The 10,402-nt window shown below is 52.1% G+C and overlaps 1 protein-coding gene across 4 annotated transcripts in view; it reads right to left on the minus strand.

Annotated features, from left to right (window-relative positions):
• TRAPPC9 (trafficking protein particle complex 9) overlaps positions 1-10,402 on the minus strand; it is a 701,893-nt gene that overhangs the window by 341,003 nt on the left and 350,488 nt on the right. The gene's annotated exons all lie outside the window — the stretch shown is intronic.

Below are 10,402 nucleotides of genomic sequence, written 5' to 3' on the forward strand. Positions count from 1 at the left end.
AGGCTTCAGCGGCACCAGGCAATCCACAATAAGGACTCCCGTCTGCCCGGGTCCTCCACAGCTATCTGCGGGGCGGGTAACACTCAACCACGTTTCAGTGCAGGGCTCCAGCAGCTCTGCGATCCATGTGGTAAAGAGCCCGCCGAGGTCCTCCGCAGCCATCCATAGGGGAGGACACTCAGCTAGGTCTCAGCGCGAGGCGTCAGCGTACCCGCGATCTGCAGAGCCACCCAGATCCTGCAAAGTTACCAAGATTCTCCGCACCCTTCCACAGGGGAAGACACCCAGCTAAGTCTCAGTGCGCAGCTTCAGCAGCCCCGCAATTCACAGGGTAAAGAGTCCGCCCAGGTCCTCCGCAGGCTTCCGCAGGGGAAGAAACTCAGCTAGGTCTGCGCGCAGCTTCAGCAGCACCAGGCAATCCGTAGGGTAAAAATGCCCCCCAGGGTTCTCCACTGCCATCCGCAGGGTAGGGACACCCAGCTAGGTCTCAATGCACAGCTTTCACAGCACCACCATCCACAGTATACTGACGCCTGCCCAGGTCCTCCGCAGCCGTCCCCTGGGTAGGGACACCCAGTTAGATCTTCGTGCATAGCTTCAGCATCTCCGCGATGCACAAAGCATTGATGCCTCCTCCCATCCCCTCACCCTCCGCAGCCGTCAGCAGGGGAGGATACCAGCTAGGTCTCCATGCGCAGCTACAGCATTCCCGTAATCCACAGGTGATGATGCCCACCCAAATCCTATACAGCCGTGTACAGAGGAGGTCACTCAGCTAAGTCTCTGTGGGGCTTCAGCAGCGCCAGGCCATTCACAGGGTAAAGACGCTCACCAGGGTTCTCCAACACCATCGCAGGGTAAGACAGCTAAGTCTCAGTGCGCAGCTGCAGGAGTGCCGCAACCCGCAGGGTACTGACGCAGCCCTCCGTGATCCTCCGCAGCCCTCCGTGATCCTCCGCAGCCCTCCGTGATCCTCCGCAGCCCTCCGTGATCCTCCGCAGCCCCCCGTGATCCTCCGCAGCCCTCCGTGTTCCTCGGCAGCCCTCCGTGTTCCTTGGCAGCCCTCCGTGATCCTCCGCAGCCTTCCGCAGGGGAGACACCCTGCTAGGTGTCTGCGCAGCTGCAGGAGAGCCGCAATCCTCAGGGTACTGACGCCCTCCGGGTCCTCCGCAACCTTCCGCAGGGAGACCGGGCCAGGTGTCTGCACAGCAGCAGGAACCCCATAATCGTCAGGGTACTGATGCGCTCCAGATCCTCCGCAGCCTTCCGCAGGTGAGACACCCAGCTAGGTGTCTGCGCAGCTGCAGAAGCCCCGTAGTCCGCAGGGTACTAATGCCCTCCGGATCCTCCGCAGCCTTCCGCACAGGAGACCCCCAGCCAGGCGTCTGCGCAGCTGCAGGAGCCCCATAATCCTCAGGGTACTGACACCCTCCGGATCCTCCGCAGCCTTCGGCAGGGGAGATCCGGCCAGGTGTCTGCGCAGCAGCAGGAGCCCCATAATCCGCAGGGTACTGACGCTCTCCAGATCTTACGCAGGGGAGACACTCAGCTAGGTGTCTGTGTAGCTGCAGGAGCCCGGTAATCCGCAGGGTACTGATGCCCTCCGAATCCTCCACAGCCTACTGCATGGGAGACACAGAGCCAGGTGTCTGCGTAGCTATAGGAGCCCCGTAATCCACAGGGTACTGACGCCCTCCGGATCCTCCGCAGCCTTCCGCACGGGAGACACCCGGCTAGGTGTCTGCGTAGCTGCAGGAGCCCCGTAATCTGCAGGGTACTGACGCCCTCTGGATCCTCCGCAGCCTTCTGCACGGGAGACACCCGCCTAGGTCTCTGCGCAGCTGCAGGAGCGTCGCAATCGACAGGGTACTGACGCCCTCTGGATCCTCCGCAGCCTTCCGCACGGGAGACACCCGCCTAGGTCTCTGCGCAGCTGCAGGAGCACCGCAATCCACAGGGTACTGACGCCCTCTGGGGTCCTCCACAGCCTTCTGCACCGGAGACACCCAGCTAGGTCGCTGCGCAGCTGCAGGGGCGCCGCAATCCACAGGGTACTGACACCCACGGGGTTGGCCGCAGCCTTCCGCAGGGGAGGACGCACAGCTAAGGACGCACAGGGGAGGTCTCACTAAGCTGCTTCAATATCCTGGGATCCACAAAGTAACGACGTCCGCCCAGGTCCTCTGAAGCCGTCGGCAGGGGAGGACGCGCAGCTAGGTCTCAGTGAGCTGTGTCGGTATCCTGGGATCCACAAAGTAATGACGACCACCGGATCCCCTGCAGCCTTCCACGGGGAAGACACCCAGCTAGGTCTCTGCGCAGCTGCAGGAGTGCCGCAATCCACAGGGTATTGACGCCCGCCCGGGTCTCCACAGCCTTCCTCAGGGTAGGAACACTCTAGGTCTTAGTGTGCGGCTTCAGCACCTCCGAGGTACGCGGGCTATTAACGCCCACCTCGTCTTCCGCAGCCATTAGCTGGGTAGGAACGCCCAGCTAGGTCTCAGCGCGCAGCTTCAGCATCCCCCGATCCGCAGGGTTATTGACGGCCACCCAAGTCCTCCGGAGCCTTCTGTAGGGAGGACACCCAGCTGGGTCTCTGCGCAGCTGCAGGAGTGCCGCAATCCACAGGGTACTGACGCCCTCTGGGGTCCTCCACAGCCTTCTGCACCGGAGACACCCGGCTAGGTCTCTGCGCTGCTGCAGGAGTGCCGCAATCCGCAGGGTATTGACGCCCACCCCGGTCCTCCGCAGCCTTCCGCAGGGGAGATACCCAGCTAGGTCTCAGTGCGCAGCTTCAGCATCCTCGTGATCCGCAGGATACTGACGCCCACCCAAGTCCTCCGCAGCATCAGGGGAGATACCAGGCTAGGTCTCGGCGCGCGGCTTCAGCATTCCCACGATCCGCAGGGTACTGTCACCCACCCTGGTCCTCCGCAGCCATCAGCAGGGTAGCGACACCCAACCAGGTCTCAGTAAACGGCTGCTGGAGCGCCGCAATCCACAGGGTATTGATGGCCACCGAGGTCGTTCACTGCTGCCTGCAGGGTCAGGACACCCAGCTAGGTCTCGGTGCTGAGTTCACAGCCTCAGCAGCAACATGATTCGCGCTTTAAGGATACCTGCCCAGGTCCTCCGGGTCCTCCACGTTCCGCTGCGGCTCTGGCGCAGACTGCAGTGTGAGCGCCCCTGGCCGAGACTACTAAAGCGCGCATGGGTGGGGGGGGGAGCCTAGGGGGCTGCTGTGGTCTGGCCCCGCCCTGAGCCCCTCCTCTCCGGGGCACACTGGGGCCCCCTAGGCGGCAGGGCTGTGCTAGCACAGGATCGAAACGGACTGCATTCAGGCTCGCGGGCTCTGCAAGGGGAGGATGCTGGAGAAGACGGAGGCTGTGCATCTGCGAGCTGAGAAGGTTGTGTTTGCGGCTGTGATCTCCCGCACGGGAGGCAGGGCCCTGTGGATGACTAGGTGTCCCAGCTCGCGGGTATTTACACGGGGCCTTCCGGGGCCTCTTCTGTGCTGCTCAGAGGAGAAAGCCTGGGTGGGTGCGTGGTGTGTGTCAGCGCTAAAATCCTATAGGCTAAGTTCCAGGGCCTTCTCTCTTTATTAACTGAAAGACTAGTGACAGAGCCTCAGAGCGCTCCCTGGAGGACCATTTGTGACCTACTAATTTCTAACAAAAAGTTGAAATTAAGAAATGTCTGCCTCTTAATGTTTTTGTACATGGAGTGCTATTTGAATCATTTATGTTTTCTTATTTGTCCTTCCTCTTCTAGCCACAGATCATCTTTTGGCCAGGCAGCTTTAGTCTAAATTAAAATGAGTATTTTTTTTTTCTTTGAGACTGAGTGTCTCACTCTGTCACCCAGGCTAGAGTGCAATGGTGCCATCTCAGCTCACTGCAACCTCCATCTCCCAGGTTCAAGCAATTCTCCTCTCTCAGCCTCCCAAGTAGCTGAAACTACAGGTTTCAGATACCATACGTGACTCATTTTTTTATTTTTACTACAAATAGGGTTTCACTATATTGGCCAGAGTGGTCTTGAACTCCTGACTTCATGTGATCCACCCATCTCTGCCTCCCAAAGTGCTGAGATTACACATGTGAGCCACGTTGCCTGGCCATCAAAATGAGCATTTTAAAATACATTTTAGGTGCCGATCACTAAAAAAAAATGAAAATTCTCATTACTACGAATTTGGGTTGGTTTTGTAGGGTTTTGGGGTTTTTTTGTTGTTGTTGTTTTTGTTTTTGAGAAGGACTTTCGTTCTTGTCACCCAGGCTGGAGTGCAATGTTGCGATCTCAGTTCACTGCAACTCCACTTTCTGGGTTCAAGTGAATCTCCTGCCTTAGCCTCCCGAGTAGCTGAGGTTACAGCTACTCGGGAGGCTGAGGCAAGAGAATGTACCACCACACCCAGCTAATTTTTGTCTTTTTAGTAGAAACGTGGTTTCACCATGCTGGCCAGGTTAGTCTCGAACTCCTGACCTCTCATGATCTGCTTACCGCGGCCTCCAAAAGTGCTGAGATTACAGGTGTGAGCCACAGTGCCTGGCGTTTTTTTTTTGTTTGTTTGTTTTTGGGTTTTTTTTGGTCTTTTTTGGTAAATTTTGCATGAGAAAAAGAATGTCTTCAGAGTTGGGAAAAACATTTATTTCATGACATGCTGGTATATCAATATTTCAACTGCTATTTAGAATGTCTTATCCCAGTTAAATATCAGATTGGCTCCAGAAAATGCATATTTGAGTGTAGTTTGCTTTTTGTTCCATGTGGTTTTATATGCTATTTTGTTGGTTTGTATCTGCGTAGTTATCAGAGTCCAAATTGTAACACAGTATAGTTAAAACCAGTGACTGACGCCTAGTTACCAGAGTCCAAATTATAACACAATATAGTTAAAACCAATGATTGACGTAACTTACGATGCTTGGTAAGAAACAATAAATGCGGTATCTGGGGTTGTTGCTGTGATTACTACTGCAACTCAGAATTATTGCTTCTCTCAAAGTTTATAACACTCTGTGTTAACTTTAATTTTTAAAAATGTATCTAATGTGTTTTCCTGACTACCCAGGTGGAAATGGAAAAAAAGAGATGCAATAGATTCATGTGAATTTAATTGAAAATCTCAGCCTAGGCCTCAGAGAAAATGAAATTCTTATAAATGTCTTAAGTTGGTGTTTGGCACATAGTGCTAGACAAATATTTGTCCAATAACTAAAATACCAATCTCCCCCACCACACGCACGCACGCACACACACGTGCACACACACAAACACATGCGCATGCACGCACACACACACACACGCACGCAGAGGAGAAGACATAGTTTACCATGTTCTCTCCCACATGCAACTTCCTCATTGGCTGGTCAACACACAACTCTTGGCTTGATTTGGACCTGCCTAGTTCACTGCTTACTTCTGCTTCCATGTTCTGGTTAGAGCAGGTTGAACAGAGGATAGAAAGAAAGGGACTGGAGAAGTGAGCAGAGACAAGTTTTTTAAGAGGCCACGCTGCAAAGGCCAACAAGAAAGGCAGTGTGGACTTGGACAACACCTGGCTGCCTCTTGCATTCGATGCTATCTTGCTACATGATTCTGGGCAAATACTTTTCAAGTTCTGCCTCCCACTTCATCCATCTGCAGAGCAAAGGGCTGGGCAGGACAAAGCTCAACCCCTACATGCCTACAGCTCCCATTTTGAGGGAGCTGTAATGCTGAGTGTGTCTGAAGAGCCAGGGTCATGTCTGACTTACCAAGATGACACACAATCCTGACCAAACAGACACCCAATGATGAAATGAAAGGGATGCTAGAAAGCAGGGATTCCACCAGCAGAAGGCGCCTGAGAGACCCGCCACTCTCCCCTCCCACGGCACAGATGAGGGGACCGGGGGACGGGAGGTAATGGCAGAGGGTTAGCAGCAGGGCTTCGTGGTACTCAGCCTTAATTTCACTGTCCTTAATTACATAAGCACTCTCTCCCAGACTCTCAATGACAATCATTTAGTAGCTTCCCTTTTTCAGAAGAATTTTTAATGTAGCATTATTTGGGCAAATATTTACCTCCCTGTGCCTCAGTTTCCTTATCTGTAAACCAGAACTAGTTACAGGACCCTCCTTGAAGAATTGTGAGGATGAAATGAGAGCACTTGTGTGAGGCAGCGGCTCTCGCCAGGGGCAATTCTGTCCCCACTCCCACCCCCAGGAGAGCTTTGGCAATATCTGGTTGACCTTCTGGTTAGAACAAGTGATTGGGGCAGGAATTGACCTTACTGGCCTCCAGTGTTGAAGTCAGGGATGCTGCTAACTATCCTATATCCTGTAGGCCCCCAACAACAAAGAATTATCTAGAAAAAAATGTCAGTAATACTGCTATTGAAAAGTCCTGATGTGAAATCTTAGAACAGTGCCTAGAGTCTAATAGGTAGCAATAAAGAATAGTTGATACCCTATTACTAAGGATACCATCGTGACTACAAAGCATTCTCCTTAGCCATGACGCTATCTCAGTTGGTCTTCACAATGGCCCTCTGAGATGCACACTACTATTCTTCTTACATGAAGGTACTGAGAGATTCTAAGACAAACTGTGACTTGCCAAGAGTCACCCAGCTGAAAAGAGAGGCTCAGGTCTTGAACCTGGGCAGCCCAACTCCTGTGTCCTTTCCACTACTCCACCCTCCCACCCGGGAGAGAGAGGCAGCGTATACCAAGAGCTGATTCCTGGGCTACAGAAATACGTGTTTTTGAGGATGTCAATGAAGACATCTGAATAAGTAATTTATTGGCATGCATCTCCAAATCCAGACACTGGATGATCCCTTTACTTCCTATGTTTATTCATTCACTGAGCAGTTACTTAGCACTTATCCTGGGTACCAGGCATTGTACCATATGCCAGGCTGGAGATGCAGGGATGAAACTGTCTCCTGGGGGGGCAGATCTGTAAACAAAGAATGACAGTAGAATACATGTGCCACGCTGTATGCCGGGACTGTCAGCTGTAACATAGGGCTTTGGAGTCAGAGGAAAGACCTCTACAACAGCCTAAATGGAACCAGGAGGGCTCCCAGCTCTGCAATGGGTCTTGAAGAATGAGGCATTTTCTAGGAAGATCAGTGAAAAAAGATGTTCTCGAAAGGGAGAAATATGAAGCAGCATGTAATATCATCAGGAATAAAGATTACTGAGACCCTGAGATCTCAGACACACAGGCCCATGAAATAGTTGGATATCTAAGTGGGCACTCACAATCTTAAATAATATGCAAGCAGTCTGATGGCAGGATAGGAGGACATGGGAACTAGCTAGGGAACAGATGGAAGACGCCAAGTTTCCCCCAGTATCTTCAACCACGGTCTGAAATGCAGCAGCTGTGAGGCAGGGAAATGACATCGCAGGTGACAGCAATGCTGCGTCACACACAGGTGCTGTGAAAAGCTGACACACATGCCCTCCTGGGGGTGCCATTCCCCCAGCCCAGGCACCAGGCCCGGACCAGCCGCAGTTCCCCGGTGAACAGAACAGCGGTTCACACCAACACGGGTACTCCTTCAACATCCTTCTCGAGATTAGGACGTTTCCCAGAACTGCCATGAACTGAAGCCTCACTTCCTTTCTAAACCTTTCAGAAACAGTGTTAATGGCGAAACTTAATGACTCCATGGAGCTCCCTGCGTTGACTCTGCCTCTGCCTGCCCCCTGGGGCCATCACCCCTGCTGCCTCATGGCAGGGTCCCACTCAGCAGCAGTCCTGATCACACAGCTCCCAGACAGCCCAAATGTGCTTGGCCACCACCTGGCTAGCTCCAGCCACCCGCCCCAGGACTGAAGGTTATATGATACACATACCTAATCCATCCTCTTCTCCTACCCTCCCCCAGGTCTCCCCTTTCCAACCCCAGGTCATAAAGTCCTAGGTTCCTGTTTCTTACTATGATTAGGAGCAGCTCTTTATCATTAGTGGCCTCACCCAGAGGCCTCATCTCATGGGAAATGATGGCTGTGCTCAAATAGCACTCAAATAAATGCTCTATAAATATATGGCAAATTGACAGATTAATTGGTAATTTATTCTGAACAGTCAGCGCTTCTGTTGAGACTTCGGCTAACACTGTTGAATCTGCCTCCCCATGGATACTGAGTTTGACTCCCTGGGCCGGTCGGATGGTTCCTTCCTGGTCACAGTACACAGTATAGTTCCAAAGCCACTTTTGGAACTTCTGGGCCTCACTATGGTAAAGAGAGAAATAAATAACTATACTTCACCGAGACACCTGCTTAGGAGAGAAAACAAAGTGCCGTGTGTCTAAACACTCCTGACATGCCCTATCTTTTCACGCTTCCCTCCCTCTGAGCACCCTGTGGATCTCCCTGGAACAAGCTCCAACCCTTCTCTTGTCCACCTGGGAAACAGCTCATCTCCTCCAGGACCCAGCAGTACTTCCTCTGTGAAGCATTCCCTCAGCGCTTTCTCCCCGCCCTTTTTTTTTTTTTTTTTTTGAGATGGAGTCTCACTCGGTCACCCAGTCTGGAATGCAGTGATACGATGGCTCACTGCAACCTCTGCCTCCTGGGTTCTAACAATTCTCCTGCCTCAGCCTCCCTAGTAGCTGGGACTACAGGCGTGCACCACCATGTCCAGCTAATTTTTGTATTTTTAGTAGAGATGGAGTTTCACCACATTGGCCAGGACGGTCTCGATCTCTTGCCTTCGTGATCTGCCCACCCTGGCCTCCCAAAGTGATGGGATTACAGGCGTGAGCCACTGCACCCGGCCTCCCTGTCTTCTTTATGTCTCCTCTGAGACAGTTTCATTTTGTCTTTAATCACATCTTCATTACCTAACTCACCATACTGGGAGGAGGCTCGAGGAAGGAGATAGACTACATGAGATCTGAACCACAGACCACCAGAGAGTCTGTCCTCACTGACAGAGGGCCAGCGGGCAGCACTTCCAGGCTGGTCACTCCATCACAGAAGACCTCGTGTGGCAGAAGGGTCTGTCTCTCATCTTTCCTTAAAAGCAGAAAGGAAGGGAACAAGCAATGAAAGGTCCAAGCCTATCCAAAGAGCTAAATCACCAAGTCAAATGTAGATTTTGTAATGATGAATTAAAAAAAAAAGTCTGGTGCTCAGATCAAAAAGTAACACCAATGATAAAGTGCTGGATGATGAATCACACAGGGCTCAGCTCAAACTTCAGAACAAAGGCAAGGTCAGTGCTGCCAGGGCAAGAGCCTCTCCGCCTGCTTCCTCATTCAGCTCCCAAACAATGCCATCAGATCATGCCATCAGAGTGGAGGCCCTGGTCCCAAAAAATCAACACCAGGTTTGCATTTTTGAGACAGACAGTGGCTCACAGAAAGGCCAGAGCAGTTGCTGACAGGTGCCTAGGAAACGGATTTTGACTGAAGATCAAAAAGAATTTCCCAACTGTCAGATATCCCAAAACTAGATGAGATACCTGAAAGGGGATTGCCTTTCAGGGGTTCTTGGGCATGTTCACACAACATCATCCCTGAGGAAAGCAGGTCAAGCCACGCCTCGTCATGATGCCTGCAGGGTGAGAGCTGCCATAGCGGACGGGGCTGCTGGAATGGCCACTCAAAGCAGCCCCCCGTGGAAGGGGCATAGCGTGAACACCAGGTGTGTTCTCAGGGAGACAGTGAGGTAGAACAGGGAAACCCAGGCTTTGCAGCAAGGCAAAAGGGACTGCAGGTGTTTCACTGACCAGCTGTGTGACCTTGAAAAGGCCATTTCACCTCTGAGATTCAAATTCCTCCCGTGAAAAAAGAGGACAATGCCAACCTCAAGCATACTGTTATGAGAAGTAAGCAAGAGAGCCTATATAAAGGGCCTGAACAGTGCCCGGCCCACAGAGATGCTCAGAAACATCTCAGTCTCCCTGCCCTCAAGACAACTGCAACAAAGATAAAGCTAAGTGGCTGGGGTGGGATGGCTCACACCTGTAATCCCAGCACTTTGGGAGCCTGAGGCAGGCGGATCACAAGGTCAAGAGATCCAGACGTTCTTGGCCAACATGGTAAAACTCTGTCTCTACTAAAAATACAATAATAAGCCAGGCGTGGTGGCACATGCCTGTAATCCCAGCTAGTCAGGAGGCTGGGTCAGGAGAATCCCTTGAACCCGGGAGGCAGAGGTTTCAGTGAGCCGAGATCACACCACTGTACTCCAGCCTGGTGACAGAGCGAGATTCCATCAAAAGAAAAAGAAAAAGAAAAGAAAGGAAAAAAGGAAAGGAAAGGGGAAAGGAAAAAAGAGAAAGAAAGAGAGAGAGAGAGAGAGAAAGAAAGAAAGAAAGCGAAAGAAAGAAAGAAAAGAAAGAAAGAGAGAGAGAGAGAGAGGAGAAGGAGGAGGAGGGGGAGGGGGAGGG

This window comes from Sapajus apella, unplaced genomic scaffold, assembly GCF_009761245.1.
Source record: "Sapajus apella isolate SASKATOON/1434 unplaced genomic scaffold, GSC_monkey_1.0 scaffold3, whole genome shotgun sequence".
NCBI classification, from domain to species: domain Eukaryota; kingdom Metazoa; phylum Chordata; class Mammalia; order Primates; family Cebidae; genus Sapajus; species Sapajus apella.